This window comes from Amblyomma maculatum, chromosome 8, assembly GCF_055883805.1.
Source record: "Amblyomma maculatum isolate TAMU_Amacu chromosome 8, ASM5588380v1, whole genome shotgun sequence".
In the NCBI taxonomy this organism is placed as follows: Eukaryota; Metazoa; Arthropoda; class Arachnida; order Ixodida; family Ixodidae; genus Amblyomma; species Amblyomma maculatum.
Window position 1 is genome coordinate 69,330,061 of NC_139351.1, and position 17,953 is coordinate 69,348,013.

Here is a 17,953-nt window from a genome sequence, read left to right on the forward strand (position 1 = left end):
AAAAAAAAACCGTGAAAGACTCTTCCAGCGTGTGCACGAGCTTTGCAAGCTCCGAGGACGGATGACCTCCGTGGTGGAAGTTTGAGATAAATTGATTTTCTTCTTTTTGTGCCGCGCACGATTTGCTTGAAATGAGATAAGCGGAGCAAGTACTGCATTTTGACTTCTTCATGAACTTTCTAGCGACATATCCTGCAATATAAGCTATGAGACGGCTAGAACTGTGTCTCGTATCTGTGGTCATCTGAAGGAAAGGAATTCAAAGTAGCTTCGACGTCCTCGAGCCTTCCTTCGTCAACCAAACGGTCAAGCTCATCAATAGGATTTGAAAGAAGCTGGGTAGGTTTCTCGCTTGTACGGCTAATTCCAAGTAAGGCATTTGCAATTTCAGCATTACAATTTCCTGTCTTTGGGGGCTTCGCTAAGTTGTAAAATGCCAGGGCATTGGCTGTCACCAAAAAGTGAGCCGACGTGGGATGATCGTTGCAGCCATTAAATTGCCTCACGATGCCGAAGAGGTTTTCTAGTTTGTCTTGGCTTAGTCTCGATGTGATAATGTATGTAAAACCGCATTTTGCAGATAAGTAGTCAACGAGGTCGACTGTGGACTGCAAAGTTACCCGAAGGCCTTCCGGTGCTGTTGCTTAGGAAACCATGCTTTGAGTGTATTTCGAGAAGGGAAGGGTTCGAATAGGGAAGGCAGCAGAAAGAGCACGCAATGAGCAAGAAGAAAGAACGAAAGGAAGGAAAAGAGCATTCAGTAAAAGAGGGGGGGGAGAGTCATACGAGATGGACGGAACTGTTACTGTGCTCTCGGCAAACTTGTGTTTTCCTGCTTGACCAATCATCGCTCTTCGCTCAACAACGCGCCATAGTACAACAGCCAGAGAAACAACGCGATGCAACAAAATTCACTCAGGAAACGAGCCGCAGAAGCAGACGCCCCAAGCGTTTCATCTGCTGCGCGCGCGCTTGTGATGCGCTCCTACGGCTGACAGCGCCACCTACGCTTTTCATCGCTCCGGCGACCACGTCGCTCCCATTGCCGCGCGCCGAAGACGGCACACTTCCCAATTCTAGAACACTATAGCGATGAAGACCTCGGAAGCCATGCCCTGTCTATCTTACCTCGTGCGCCGCACGTGTGATGGCGCTAGGTGCACGCCAAGCGAAGAGGAAGTACAGCGGAAAAGTAATTTGCCGCTCGCTTAACTGCGTGGTCTGTAATTCTGTAATTTACATGCTCGTAATTATTATTATACGCCATAATACACTTCTCTAAGAGATTTCTGAAACACCACCGTAGTCAATAGACGCGCCTTTGTCCATTTCAAGCCATCTAGGTACTTGCCAGTAGAGAATGAGGATGGGGTGCCATTTGACCTTATTATGCTAATGGCCCTCCACTGTATTTGGCGCTCGAGAATGGCAGGATACCATTGCGATCCTGAGGCACGGCCAGCACGAATCTATTTTCGGGAAGGCATGAATAGATATATTGAAATGCAGAAACTTGCTCCTGAAGCTCCCGAGTGGCTCGGAAGATTGGAGCCATTAGTGACCCTAAGAGAATTTTAGCACGACGACGCCACAACCCACCTGGCTGATTGTTGTATTAATGAATGCTCATTGTACCCTGTAAGTGTTTTTGTGTATTGTGCTGAGGTCAGGCAATAAAGAAAAAAAAAAAGCTGGCGTGGCCAAGTGGTTAGCGTGCTCGTCTCGCACCCCGGAGGCCCACGTTCGATTCCTCAGGTCGGCGATTTTTCCTACTCGTTTATATTTGTTAATGATCCTGAGATTTTTCGCTCACAGCCAACGCCGGACGACGCGGGACGGCGGCCGCCGACGACGACATCGACTTTTCTGCGACACGGGGCCCTGAACGCCACCCGTTAAAAGATCATTCCTGCTTGAAACTTGAATTCATTTCCTCGAACGGCGAAGTGTGAGGTGCTTATTACACACCGCTTAATGGCAGTTTCACCATGAACGTACCTAACGTCTTTTGGTTGAGAAAATGGCGACATTTTGCGAACTTTGTCAGCCAATTGCGCTTATCCGCGCACTCTCCTAGCCGGCCAACCTAATCGCCTCATTGTTGAGCGATGACGAGGTTCACTCTACTCGCCTCTAAAGAGGCGGGAGTATGGCAGTGGCCTTAAACGTTTTGCTTTCTGCACGGAACTAGCTGCCGGCCAGCAGACTATTTTTAGCTATCTGCTTGCTGTGTGCAGGGCGGACACCAAACAGGTGACAGTGCGCACAGGGAACCTGCCCTATAATTGTGTCGTATGCCTCGAGGAGGAAACCAGAGCAACGAAGGAGAGTGCCTTTACTTTGTGGATCAAGGAGATTTAAACGTACCTACACCCAAATCACATAGCTTCCGCGGCCGACAGAGGCACTACGCATACCTGGCAGGCTCCGTTCCGTGTTGGTGCCGTATCGTTGTACTCATTACTCCAGCAATGTCTACAGCAGGAAAACCGTCTTTCCATTATTCCTCCAAATACCCTGCACCGTGTTTGCAGCCACTACATTATCTCCGATAACGTTTTGCCTTTCTGAATGCGCTAGTCCAATTTTTGAAGCGAAAAGCTTTCACTACGAGCGTCGCAGCCGAGCTTTGCGTTTGCCGTATGGCGCGACCGAGTGACTATAGAGTGACGCCCGCAGCCAAGGCCAACTGCGCAGCGCCCTCGCCAAGCTCTGCAGGCGTTGACCAGACACGCGTAAGTGGTGTGCGACCCTTCCTTATTGCAAAAAAAAAAAAAAAAAAGAGCCTCCATGCCTCGGATCCAGAGCCGAGCGCTTTGTCGCTGTTCCACGCCCCGGGTCGTGGAACGCTCTTCATAATAATAATAATTGGTTCACTGGAAGGGAAAGGCGCGCTAACTGTCTCACTTGTTTTCTGTGGACACCTGAACCGCGCCGTAAGGAAAGGAAGGAAGGTGGGAGTGAAAGTCTAAAGAGAGAAAGAGGAGCCGTAGTGGAGGGCTACGGAGTAATTTCGACCAACTGGGGATCTTTAACGTGCGCTGACATCGCACAGCACAAGGACGCCTCTTCGTTTCGCCTCCATCGAAACGCAGCCGCCGAGGTCGGGTTCGATGTGTAAAGGCTGAAGCTCGTTCGCGCAGTGTTGCCCTATTCAGAAAAGGCTGCTGCGCTAGGTCATTTGGTGCAGTGAAGTGACAAGGACATACAGTTGCAGGCAGATGATTGTATTCTAATTTACATTGCTTTAGCAGACTAGCATATACTTCTCAATTAGACTGCTGAATGTTGCAATCCCACAGCAAAGTCTCCATATGCAATGGTTGAGTAACAAATTCGATTTGAATGAGTTAAAACCTGGCGCCGTATGACTGTCTGTTATTTATAACGTAAAAGTGAATGAAGGTGCATACTCTGCTGTACAAGTTGTAATCAATACTTGTTTCGCGATGCTCGCGGCGTGTCAACGCGGGCGTGGTTGGATGTGGTAACGCGTGCCACAAGTGCGATGTCGGAGGCCGCCCACTTTAAAGAATAAGGATGCCCATTTACTGAAATTAAGATTTTAGGTCCCTCGCCACGGCGATCGTCTGCGGTGAAGACCACCCAAGCACTGCTCCACTTTGTGAAAAACACAGGCCTAATTGAATGACTATGAGTGTGCTATGACATGGCTATGACGTGATGTGATGTGGCATGTCCGTTATGTGACTGTACTAACTTCAACTATCCCTCTCTCATAACTTTTATATCCACTCATCCCCTTCCCCCAGTGCAGGCCTGTAGCAAACCGGTTGCTTTTACTGGTTAATCTCCCTGCCTTTCCTGCTCATCATCCTCCTACACGATGCACATTAAAATAACTTTAGCAACATCACTAGTTTTGCTTTCGACGTGAGCTTGTGTAGCATAAATTCTAGTAAACAGGACAATGACAGTAGTGTTTGCCTGTACTACGTCCGCAACTAAGCTTAAACCCGCTTCTTGTGAGTCTTGAAATGGGGGGAAAACGTTTTAGAACATGATATCGACGGAAGCAAGACATTAGTTTTTGTTTTCATTTTAGCCGGCCCTATGCCCTCATACAAGTTTTTCTATACCGTTAATACTTCAGGGTAAGCCTTTGTATTTAGGCATGCCTTGCTGGCCGCTCGCAGGCCAACGCAATATACTCCATTACATTTTTTGTTCCAACTCTGCCTTGCCGACTTGCTTTATGGGGTCGCGGTGTTTCGCTTACCTTTTATGTTGCGAAAAGCTGTGACCCAGATACCCCGTATAACTATCCCGGAAGTGCGTCGTAAATTACATCCGGTGTCCTTTCTCTCGTTGATATACAAAGTATCTCCTTACAGCCACGTGACCTTTGGAAATATTTGCTGGTCTTGAGCCTCGTCTACAGTTTTGCGGCTTCCGACAACAACAAAAAATTATTCCTGCTTTGTTTATCAGTCTCTCAACCTGCTCCTGCAATCCGAACTTCCAGGCTTTCTTCGATGTGTCGAAATCTGCATATTGCATGTCTTTGAAAAAGTGTAAGTTGGTTGTCTCTAGCTCCCGCTCGCGAACTGATGGAGCGAGAACTGTCACGAGCTTGCGATAAGTTGACTTAGTTCCCGTGGGTCACCTCTAAATCATGCGCGCCGCATTCGTGCAAGTACCGAGTAATGGTTTACATGGAAGTGCCTAAAAGCAGGCCATTATTCATGACAGGGGATAACAAGATGAAAAACGCACTGAGTAGGCAACAATGCATAGAAGAGACACCACCCTCATAAACAAGAGCAATGCTGCATAAGTGATAACTGTCGCTGGTGAACAATGGATTAGCACGCCTTCATCTTCGTTATTGCAAAAAGGAGACTGAATTCTTATCTGACTTGCTGGACAGTGAAGGAAGATGTTATGTTGTTGTAGTTGTCCTCTAAACGTTAGCATAAAACAACCAAGTGGGATTGGTGTATCGGTGTAGATAGAACTGATGAGAGAAGGAGGTTTGATGGGGTGAATAATTAGTTGTCAGTGAAGTATCGTCCTTGTCTATGTGTGTGTCTCTCTCTTCTGTGCATTGCAGCCTATTCAGCTGCGCATTTCATCATGCGTGCAGATGAGCTAGCCCAACATTTCATTGTGTGGGTGAAACAAGCTTACGACACACTTGCGACTTGCTTATTTAGGTTAAGATAAACTACAGTGTTCTAGAACACTGTAGATAAACTAATCGCAGATTTTGATAATCCATTATTTAGCGCTGACATTGGCAGGGTGATACGGGCGTACTTTTTTTCACAAATGCGTATGCAGAAAATTCACAGAACACATGGTTATATTAAGCTGAAATGCACTGAACACAGAATGTAGGTAGTGCATAAATCCAATAACGAATTCGAGTGATATTTAATAACAACATTGAAAATCATAAATAAGGCTATAACGAAGAGACATAACACAAAGCAAATATTTTGTTAAAATTACAAGGCACTGTAGATAGATAGATGGATTTATTGAAAGGAAAAGGCAGAGAGGTTGGCCCGAATAATTCAAATCTGGCCTGCTACTCTGCACTGGGGAAGGGGAAGGAGAGAAGAAAGAAGATCATGATGGGTGACGATGTGGAAGAAGGCATATTAAATATGTATACAGACAAAGCAGCTTGCTTTACAAACGTGAATCAAGTCCGCTGGCGCTCAAATAACGGCAAAGAGCGCGCACTGCCTGGACGCCCTTCCCCTTGTCCTGCCAAGCGCCCAGCAGCAGTTCCTCCGACAGAGGCCTCTTGTCTAAACGCTTCGAGGAAGCAGCTAGCACATTTCTTTCGTTCGCATACTCTGGGCACACCAATAATACATGGTCCACAGTCTATGGGATGCCACAAGTTAAACATTCCGGTGAGTCCATCTGTCCAATTAAATATAAGTACTTGCGCGTGAAAGCCACGTTTAAACGAAGTCGATGTATCAAGCATGTCTGATGACGCGGAATATCACGCGGAACATTAAATTTAAATGTTCGATCAAGCCTTCTTAGACAGATGTGTCGGGCGTCTGGTTGAGCCCAGTAAGCTGCTGTAGCAATATTCATATAACGCTTTAGAAGACACGTCGTATCCGCTCTTGAAAAAGGCACAGCTGTTTGGAAGCCATTGAAGAGTGCGCTTTTCGCTTCAACATCGGCCTGCTCATTCCCATGTAGGCCGCAGTGGGCAGGAATCAAATGAAACATTATCATGTGGCCTTGCAGCTGGGAAGATGTGATGAGCTCCATAATGTTTAGTGCCAGGGACTGATAGGCAGTGTGGCGTAAGAAGTTTTCCAAAATTTGTAATGCAGTCTTCGAGTCTGTGAATATACACCATTTTTGAGGTGGTTCCCCACATATATAGCGAATAGATTCCCGAATGGCTACAAGTTCGGCAGCGGTTGATGTAGAGGTATGTCCCAAAAGGAAATGCAGAGTCGTTTTCTGAGCTGGTATGACCACAGCTGCAGCGGATGCCTGTGCTGACACAGATCCATCGGTGTATACGTGAATATAACTGGGATATTCTGACCAGATGTGTGCCAGAGTAAGTTGTTTGAGTCCACTAATTGGTACCATTGATTTCTTTAGTGTTCCGGGAACACGAAGGTGCACCAAAGGTTTATCCATCGTCCATGGTGGTTGGGTGGGACGATATGGGAGGGCATATCCTGTCGGTACTTGCGACTGATGGCAGCGGAGTGCAGTTGTAAAACTGCAGTCCGGCCTGTCATCCAGAATCTTGCTGAGTGGGTGAAAACGGTGTCTTGTAAGTGCTCGTAAATATACACGAAGTGGTTCGTGTGACAAGTATATGGACATTGGGCGAGCGTGTGCCTCTTCAATTGTGCCTTTGTTAGAGGTGCATCTCGGCGATCCAAGGCATATTTTCAGTGCCTGCGCTTGCACGCTCTCTAAAGTCCGCAAGCAGGAAATGCTCATACTAGAGAGTACTGGGAGACTGTACCGGATGTAGCCAACAAACAGAGCCTCGTAAAACCGTATTAAGGAGCGCTCAGTTGGACAACATTTGATGCCAGCTATGTAACGAAGTACATGGCAAAAATTAATTAGCCTCTTCTTCACCATAGCAATATGTTTCGACCAAGATAGTCGGTGGTCAATAATTACTCCCAAGAATCTGTGCCTGGAGACGTATGGTATTACGACTCTAGGAAGGGTAATCGGGTAGCGGTTGACACATTTTCCCGTAAACACGATCACTGCACATTTTTCTGCCGCTAAAAATAAACCTTGACGCCGTAAGTACATCGATGTTGATGACACAACTCGTTGCAGTCTCGCACGTAGTTGTGGGCGCGTCGAACCAGAGGCCCAGATGCAGATGTCGTCAGCATATGCACTTATGTGGATGTTAGTTGGCAGTTCACTCACCAGGCCAATTAGCGCAACGTTAAATAAAGTTGGGCTGAGAACTCCTCCCCGTGGAACTCCACGACCGACCTGAAAGTGGGTAGTATCTCCTTCAGGCGTAGTCATGTAAACAGAGCGGCCGCTCAGATAGCTTACAATCCACAAGTACAGCCGGCCACCAACTCCCACGTCGTCAAGTCCATCAAGAATAGCTTCATGGAGGACGTTGTCGTAAGCTCTCTTTATATCTAAAAATGCAGCAGCTACTAGTCGACGGTGACGCTTTTCGTGTTCCACTGTCGCCACAAAGTCGATGACGCTGTCAATGGAAGAGCGTCCGCGGCAAAATCCAGTCATCATATTCGGATAAAGATCATTACTATCTAGAAAGCACTCAAGTCTTGCCAGCACCATGCGCTCCATAACTTTTCCAACACAGCTTGCTAGGGCAACTGGCCGGTATGAGGTAAGTTCGAGAGGAGGCTTTCCAGGCTTCAAAAGAGCAACCAGGCGGCTAATTTTCCAGTGTTCAGGAACAGTACTAGAAGCCCATATATCATTGAAATAATAAAGTAGTGCAGTTCTACCATCCTTGCCTAGGTTCGATAAGGTTGAATAAGTAATCCCGTCAGGACCAGGTGCAGATGAATGCCGACAAGAAGCAAGAGCGGCGTCTAATTCAGCTATTGTAAAGGGCACGTCGTATTGATCATTCGGCGAAGGTGGTGCAAAAACCTCTGAAATTGGTAACTGTGCCTGGTTTGTGCCCACAACCATTTTACAAAAATCTTCAGCTAAGTCAACTTCATTGCGGCGTTGGTAAAGGGCCAGGGCACGAAAAGGATGCCTTTCTCGCGGAGGTGTGCGCAAGCTTCTCGCAACATGCCAGATACGCGACAGGGGCTTACGGGGATCCAGTGATGAGCTGAACTGTCTCCAACGTTGTCGTCCTAACCTCTCCAGGTGACGCAAAACTTGTCGTTTAGCTCGGCGAGAAAGTGAGAGATCTTACGCGGATTTCGTTCTTCTGTACTTCCTATCAGCCCGCCGACGGATCGCGCGAAGCCGCTCGAATTCCATGTCGATGCTGGACACTGACACCGGCACACTAACATAGCGAGTGTTCTCACTGAGAGAGGAAGTAATGAGTCCCTCTATTTGAGATGGTGACTGGAGGTCCACGCTGGAAGTCTCCACCGCTGCCCTAAAGGCGGGCCAGTCTGTGTATTGCACACGAGATGAAGTGGCAGGTGCAAACCACTTGATGCATATGTACGTTGGTATGTGATAACTCCCATGTGTTTCCACATCACTACACCAAGAAACGGAGGGATGGAGGTTTCTGGAAACAAACGCCACATCCAAGCAGCTGCTGTAGGTTGTTCCGCGTAGAAACGTCGGTGAGTCGTCGTTTATATTGACGAGATCTTGCGTATGCATAAAGTCTGCCAGGTATCTTGCTCTATTGCTCATTATTGCACTACCCCACTGAGGGTGGTGAGCATTAAAGTCCCCCACAATAATACGAGGAGCTGCACAACACTGGATTGTTGAAAATAGATATGATTTGTCCAAGCCATCCCTCGGTGGAATATAAGCGCCAATTACAGAACATACTCGTCCTTTCAGGGTTAACGTCAAACAAATGTAGTGGTTCGTGTTGTGGTGCTGCAGAGCATGGCGGACGTGCGCAATGTCTTGGCGTACACATACCAGCACTTTGCTTGTTTCGTCTGCTTCTCTAGACCATAGCAGAACATATCCAGAAAGGCGGAAAGCAGCCGGCATGTTGGGCTCACAGATCACAATCACAGGAAAGCGGTACTTCTGTACCCGCTGTCGGAAGTAACTCAGCCGACCACGCAGGCCTCGGGCATTCCATTGCATCACAACACTGCGGCGCAAGTGCATCGTCACAGAGGTGGGGTTAGTTTGTTGCGCCATTGTGATTTATTGCAATGCCGCCAAAAGCGGCTCAAATGCGTCCAAAAACTGAAGAGCAAGCTTTGCTGTTTGCGTGTTGATGCTGGAGAGCAGCACCCGCATTGAATGAACCAGCTGTTTCAGCATTTCTTTTACCTGCTGGCTGTCGGGGTTGTCGGAATTCTCAGTACGTGTGGCAACCAAACTGGGATTAGGCCTGGCGTTGGCCTTTGATGGTAGAGCTGGCCACTCAGCATCAGAGGCGGTAGGTAATACAACAGCCTCTGTCTGATTCTTGGCCTGTGACATTGTCTGCGACATTACAGCAAGAGTACTCTTAGCGGGATTAGACAATCTGTTGTGGCACCTGAGCTGACGTTAACTCTGAAGTTGACTTATCCAGGCTAGGCTTGCCTTCCGATTCCTTGTGTCGGCGTCGGGAACGGTGCTTGCGACGAATAGACGCGGCCGCTTCTTGATGAGTCGAGTTATCTCTCACCAAACCCCAGGTGGTCGAAATTTCCGGAGTCCTCCACTACGGCGTCTCTCATAGCCTGAGTTGCTTTGGGACGTTAAACCCCACAAACCAACCAAACCAACCTTTTATTTTTTTATTTTTTTTTAGTATACTCACGTATACTAAAAAACAAGGCACTGTAGAACATGCACTGCGAGAATCGCCGGGGTGGTGCAGTGGTAAGACGCCCGACTACCGTGCCGGAGTTCCCGGGTTCGAACCCGACCGCGGCGGCTGCGTTTCGATGGAGGCGAAACGAAGAGGCGTCGTGTGCTGTGCGATGTCAGCGCACGTTAAAGATCCCCAGGTGGTCGAAATTACTCCGTAGCCCTCCACTACGGCTCCTCTTTCTCTCTTTCCACTTTCATTCCCACCTTCCTCCCTTCCCTTACGGCGCGGTTCGGGTGTCCACAGAGCAAGTGTGAAAGTTACTGCGCCTTTCCCTTCCTGTGAACCAATTTAACTTAACTTAATAGGGAAAGCATGAGCGTTGTTTCTGCGGTTGTTGCGACACTAGAAACGTCGTAGGTTTTTACCTTTTCATTTTTATTTTGACATGTATTTAAAATGTACACCTAATTACATTTTTATTATTTGATTTTTGTATTTTTTTTTTCATCTGACGTTTCACTCAGCGACCGCCAGGGACCTTACGGTAGACGAGGTGAATCATGAACTCGATCTCAAGAATTCGGCGTAGCATAATGGACGCTTGGATGGGACGCATAAGGATATGCTTCCATTCTTGGTGTGGACAGGATTTCTTTTCTATAGTCTATTTATGGGACACCCTCTGTTGACAAGCTCTGTTGACACTCTTTGATGACGCCACTCATGCAGCAAGAAATGCTTTCTCAATAATAATGATAATCCAAACGTGATTAAAACGCAACTCATAGCCGAGCAAAGATGGCACTATTGTTTCGCAGATCCCCGTTGACCACTGAGCTTGAGAAGAATCAATACCTAAAAGCGAACCCTTACTGGAATATAACGGATAGCAAACAGACTGTGACTTACTCGAGTAGAGTGTGTGGAGGAGAAAAAAAATGGCGTTTATTCCTCGGTGCTGCAAAAATTAAAGAGCACTGAAGAATCTGCATTGGAGTAATACGAAAGCACGGATGCTGCTGTTGGTTGCTTCTAGTTGCTCAATTCACTTCTTTTTTGCCCATTTTAGTCTTTGCTACTTCCAAATTGTGCGCCAATTTCTTCATATCCTTTTTTTTTTCGGCTCTACTTCCGGTTTTATGACGTCACATCTCCTACCTCACATTAATTCGGACGCGCCCGACAGGCGCCGCGCATATACGCGGAGATAACAAACCTTTATCGCGAGCTAAGATGCACGTAAGATCCCCTCACCATCCCAAGGACGCGGGATCGAATCCCGGCCTCAGCGGCAGCTTTTCGATGGCAGCGAAAAGCAAGGCGCCCGTGTGCTGTGCGATGTCAGTGCACGTTAAAGATCCCCAGGTGGTCGAAATTACTCCGTAGCCCTTCACTACGGCTCCTCTTTCTCTCTTTCCACTTTCACTCCCATCTTCCTCCCTTCCCTTACGGCGCGGTTGCGGTCTCCACAAAAAACAAGTGAGACAGTTAACGTGCCTTTCCCTTCCTCTAAATAATTCAGTTTAAATCAGTAAATCACAGCAACACGGCTGCGTTTCGATGGAGGCGGAACGAAGAGGCGTCCGTGTGCTGTGCGATGTCAGCGCACTTTAAAGATCCCCAGGTGGTCCAAATTATTACGTAGTCTCCACTATGGCTCCTCCTTCTCACTTTCCTCTTTCACTGCCACCTTCCTCCCTTCCCTTACGGTGCGGTTCAGGTGTTCACAGAAAACAAGCGAGACAGTTACCGTGCCTTTCCCTTCCTATAAATAAATGGTTGGTTGGTTGGTTCATACGAAGGGAAAGGCGCAGTATCTGTCACACTTGCTCTGTGGACACCTGAACCGTGCCGTAAGGGAAGGGATGAAGGTGGGAGTGAAAGTGGATAGAGAGAAAGGGGAGCCGTAGTGGAGGGCTACGGAGTAATTTCGACCACCTGGGGATCTTTATCGTGCGCTGACATCGCACAGCACACGGACGCCACTTCGTTTCGCCTCCATCGAAACGCAGCCGCCGAGGCCGGGATTCGATCCCGGGAACTCTGGCACAGTAGTCGGGCGTCTTACCACTGCACCACCCCGGCGGGGCGATTCCTATAAATAAATCAGTAAATAAATCAGTCCACAGCAACAAGTGTTGCTTGTTGCTGTGGATACCTTCGTTTGAACCAATTATTCTTATTTTTATTATTATTATTATTTTGCTGACACGTTCTGCGGACGCGGTCTGCGGACACGGCCTGCGGACATGGTCTGCGGACAGAAATCTGTGAACATAGCGAAGTAATGCTTTCGCATTAAAAAATTTGGAGTACGCTTAAGCTTCGCCTTTAAGAATGGAACGCCATAGCGTTATCGCGCCCCTGTCTACTCATTTGCTTGTCGCGCTTTTGACACAAACACGTAGTTCACATGATACAACACTCGTCAACTTGTCTAAAGCATGACTGTTTGGTAATTGTTCTGAAACGTGATTCTGGAACGTAAAAGTGCTGCCAGCCACCTTGCGGAAATGCGCGGTGGTGGTAGAGAACATTCATATAGGATACAAATGCAGGAGGTTATGCGTGAGCTGACCCTGAAGGGGCCAACCCTCACAAACACTAGGTGGAGGTCCCTAGTTCGGAACCCCAGTGGCGTCTGCCGCCGCTCGGGCTCGCCCGACTAAGGCCCGTTGGGCATTCAGGTCGGAGCAGCCGAGCAGGGTCGCCTCCCAGTCCTCCCGGGTTGGGTTGGGGTGAGGGGGGATAGCCGGATTTGAGGGGAAGGCCCACACCATGTGGTAGATGTCCGAAGACACCACCCCACAGTGCGGGCAGCTGCCAGAGAAAGCAGGGTCGAAGTGTTTTAGAGCTTCCGGGCACAGCAGTGTGTTGGTATAGAGGCGGAGTAAGAGCCGTTCATCCGCCTTTGAAAGGCCTTTACATGGCAGGGGTAAGGGCTGTGGCTAGATTGGTAGTAGTTTACGATATATTTGAATGTATAAGCCGGATTAGGATCAGCGTCCTGGTTGGAGGGGGAGGAGGAGGAAACTTCCCGGAGAGAGAGCGCGCGGGCGACGGCGTCGGCAGCCTCATTTCCAGTCAGCCCCTGATGAGCAGGAGCCCAAATAATATATCGGGTAGCGGGGTCCCCAATGTAGGAGCTATGTTGAAGTATTCGGTAGGATAGATGAGGGGTCCAGCCCTGTTCGACATTCCGACAGGCCCCTCGCGAGTCTGAAATTATATATTTCGAGTCAGAGTGGGAAGCAGCCAATGCTATGGCGACCTCCTCCCCATGAGTTATGTTGCGGGCCCTGAAGCTAAGACCGTTGACTGTTTTCGCCTCGTGGACGACTGCGGCCGTGTACCACACCCCATGGTGCGGGCCAGAGGCGTCCACATAAAAAACGCCGGGTTTAGAACTATAATGGCGTGCCAGGGCTTCCGCCCGACGCCAGGCGTCTGCCATCATGGTCTTCGCGTGCCATTTTGACGGGAAGAGGGCGTACGCGGAGGGCGCATCTCCACGGCGCTGGAATGCGTGCCCGTTATTCCATAAGTGTCGTATGTTTGATGTGGAGCCGGGCAAGAAGGCGGCGGCCCGACTGCGTCTGCGACAAACGCGTATATTGATTTGTGAGGTGCGCTTCCCTCAATTCCCTGAAGGTGTTCACCATTCCCAGCGCCATGAGGCGCTGGTTTGAGGTATTCACCGGAATATCGAGGGCCCGCTTAATGATTTTACGGAGAATGACCTCGAGGGCATCCTCATCTTGCTTCTGCAGGTGGAGATATGGAGTCGAATAAAGGATTCAACTGGTTACGAAGGCGTTTGCCAGCCGCAAGGCATCCTTGCTTCGTAACCCCCCGCGTTTATTGGAAACCCGGCGGACCATGCGGCCCACCTGGTCCCCCACATTGCGGAGTTTAGCCAGTGTGGTGTCTGGCTTGCGGTGTTGGTGAATGAAGAGTCCCAGTACTCGGACTTCTTGTGTTTCTGGAATCGGACCTGATTGAAGAGTAATTTGAATTTTAGTAGTGCATTTTGGAGAGGGGTGGATATGCACAAATTCCGATTTCTGTGGGGAGCATTGAAGGCCGCAGCGGCTAGCATAGCGGTCTACTATAGCCGCCGCCTGCTGCAGGCTGGCCTCAATGTCTCCAAGTGAGCCCTGTGTAGCCCACAGGGTGATGTCGTCGGCGTACAGAGCATGCTGCACGCCCTCGACAGCACCCAGCTGGGCCGGCAAGGGCCTCAAGTTGCAGTCGTAGTTCGTCGGCAACATCGTTGCCGATCCGAGCCAGTTGGTTGGTTGGTAGGTTGGATGGTTCATAGGAAGGGAAAGGCGCAGTATCTGTCACACTTGCTCTGTGGACACCTGAACCGCGCTGTAAGGGAAGGGATGAAGCGAATAAGATTTCGGAAGCCGTGCTCTATCTTATCTCGTGCGCCGCACGCATGATGGCGCTACGTGCACGCCAACCGAAGAGGAAGTACAGCGGAAAAGTAATTTGCCGCTCGCTTAACTGCGTGGTCTAATTCTGTAATTTACATGCTCATAATTATTATTATACGCCACAATACACTTCTCTAAGAGATTTCTGAGACACCACTGCAGTCAATAGACGCGCCTTTGTCCATTTCAAGCCATTCAGCTGGCGTTTCTTGTGTAACAGACCAGAGACGATAGAACACGCGTTTTTGGACTGTTGGGATGCCATTTTTTTCTGGGATGTGCTTCAGAGAACTTTAAAAAAAGAGCTACCTCTATATGCATATGGCATACGATTTTTACCTTTCCTGATACAGAGGAGTTTCCCTTTGATACAGTAATGCTCCTGGGCCTCCACAGCTTGTGGAAAACCCAAATGCAGTTTAACAATGCAGATATACAAGTCAATCCTGTACGAGAACATTTCATACACAGTGTTGCGTGGTTCAAGTAAGTGCATATGTCACTCCCCGAGCAGCCACAATGTATTCATGTGCTGGGTGGGTTAAAACTGAAAAAGTTTTAACCCACCGTGTCACGCGAAAGTGTGCTGGCACGTTTTATTGTTCATCGTCTTGTTTTGAATGGTCAAGTCGGCAATAAAGAAAAAAAAAGCTGGCGTGGCCAAGTGGTTAGCGTGCTCGGCGGAGGCCCACGTTCGATTCCTCAGGTTGGCGATTTTTCCTACTCGTTTTTATTTATTATTGATCCCGGGATTTTTCGCTCACGGCCGACGCCGGACAACGCGGGACGACGGCCGCCGCCGACGACACCGACTTTTCTGCGACACGGGGCCCTGAACGCCACGGCATTAAAATATAATTCCTGCTTGAAACTTGAATTCATTTCCTCGAACGGCGAAGTGTGAGGTGCTTATTACACACCGCTTAATTGCAGTTTCACCATGAACGTACCTAACGTCTTTTGGTTGAGAAAATTGCGATATTCTGGGAACTTTGTCAGCAAAGCGCCTATCCGCGCACTCTCCTGGCCGGCCAACCTAATCGCCTCATTGTTGAGTGGTGACGAGGTCCTCTCTACTCGCCTCTAAAGAGACAGGAGTATGGCGGTGGCCTTAAATGTTTTGCTTTCTGCACGGAGCTAGCTGCCATCCAGCAGGCTATCTTTAGCTATCTGCTTGCTGTGTGCAGGGCGGACACCAAGCAGGTGACAGTGCGCTCAGGGAACCTGCCCTATAATTGTGTCGTATGTCTCGAGGAGGAAACCAGAGCAACGAAGAAGAGTGCCTTTACTTTGTGGATCAAGGAGATTTAAACGTACCGACACCCAAAGCACATAGTTTCCGCGGCCGACAGTGGCACTACGCATACGTGGCAGGCTCCGTTCCGTGTTGGTGCCGTATCGTTGTACTCATCACTCCAGCAATGTCTACAGCAGGAAAACCGCCTTTTCATTATTCCTCCAAATACCCTGCACTATGTTTGCAGCCGCTACATTATCTCCGATAACGTTTTGCCTTTCTGAATGCGCTAGTCCAATTTTTGAAGCGAAACGCTTTCACTACGAGCTTCGTAGCCGAGCTTCGCGTACGCCGTATGGCGCAACCGAGTGACGCCCGCAGCCAAGGCCAACTGCGCAGCGCCCTCGCCAAGCTCTGCCGGCGTTGACCAAACACGCTTAAGAGGTGTGCGACCCCTCCTTATTGCAAAAAAAAAAAAAAAGCAGAGCCTCCATGCCTCGGATACACAGCCGAGCGCTTTGTCGCTGTGCCACGCCTCGGGTCGTGGTACGCTCTTCATAATTCCGCTTGGCTACTGTGAAAATGATAGCGGTATGCCGCGAATGACAGATACTGCGATTGGCGCGCAATTTGAAAGTACCATACTAAAATAGTTAAATCACTTATTATGGTGACCCCGCCGGGGTGGTGCAGTGGTAAGACGCCCGACTACTATGCCGGAGTTCCCGGGTTCGAACCCGACCGCGGCGGCTGCGTTTCGATGGAGGCGAAACGAAGTGGCGTCGTGTGCTGTGCGATGTCAGCGCACGTTAAAGATCCCCAGGTGGTCGAAATTACTCCGTAGCCCTCCACTACGGCTCCTCTTTCTCTCTTTAGACTTTCATTCCCACCTTCCTCCCTTCCCTTACGGCGCGGTTCGGGTGTCCACAGAGCAAGTGTGACAGTTACTGCGCCTTTCCCTTCCTGTGAACCAATTTAACTTATTAACTTATTATGGTGACGTCAAAGATGTGACGTCACCCATCTGCTGTCAGCTATGAGGACCAAGCGGGAACGAGTGCGCTCCAACGCCGCCGCATGGTGCTTGTTGCATTGCGCGAGTGACAGATGCAGCGCCTTTTCTTTCCTGTAAACGAATTAGAGAACGCCAGTGAACTTAGATGCGCTCGACACGGAAGCCAAGGAGAGTTTAGCTGCAGGCGAACGGCGCAGAAGACTGGATTGATTGATTGATTGAAAACTTTATTTGTCTTTTGGAAGTTTGTTAGCGGTGGAGGTCGAGGCTTCTTCTGGAAGTCCGTCACCTCCCTGGCCGTGGTTGGGCCCCTAGTCCAGGGCTCCACTGAGTCGGGCCACCTCGCTTGCGTGTGCTATGAGTGCCCTCTGGGCCTCTAGCTCGCAGCTGGTGAGCCGGCTCTCCCATTGCTCCGCACTTGGTGTTTTCTGTTTGTGAAATGCATGATTTCTCTCGCATTCCCACGTGATGTGATATAGTGTACAACTAACCAAGGAAGAAGCCACGGGATGGAGGAGACTACAAACGGGTTCCTTCCAAAACCTACACATGCTAAACAAGATTTTTCCAACACAATATAGCGCCAGCTGCCCATGGTGCGGATCAAAACCAACACTATATCACATCACGTGGGAATGCGAGAAGACTGGAGAAATTGTCTTCTAATCCCTAGGTAGTGGCAAGCAGATTGTGGCAAGCTCTCCAAGAGATGGGAGTTCCAATTCACCTCATCTGTCTTCTCAGGAACCTGTATGAAGGGCAAGAGGCCACAGTCAGAACTGGGCATGGTCTTACTGATTGGTTTCCAATTGAGAAAGGAGTGAGGCAAGGCTGCATACTGTCGCCCTGCCTATTTAACCTATATGCAGAGTGCATCATGAGGAAGGCTGGTCTGGACGAGTCTTCAGCTGGAGTGAAGATTGCTGGAAAACGTATCAACAACCTTAGATATGCGGATGATACCACTTTAATGGCAGAAAGTGAAGCGGAACTCAAGAGACTTCTGATGCACGTACAAGAAGAGAGTGAGAAGTTTGGGCTTAAACTGAACATTAAAAAGACAAAGATCATGGCGTCTTGCCCTATCAAGTCCTGGAGCATTAAGGGACAAGAAGTGGAAGCTGTGACAAATTTTCTCTTCTTGGGCTCCAAGATTACCTCGGAAGGAGACTGCAGCCATGAAATTAGGAGACGCTTGCTTCTGGGAAAGAGAGCAATGGTTAGCCTTGACCGCCTAGTAAAGAGCAGAGACATTAGTCTGCCAACCAAGATCCGTATAACTCGTGCTATGGTCTTTCCAGTTGTGATGTATGGAT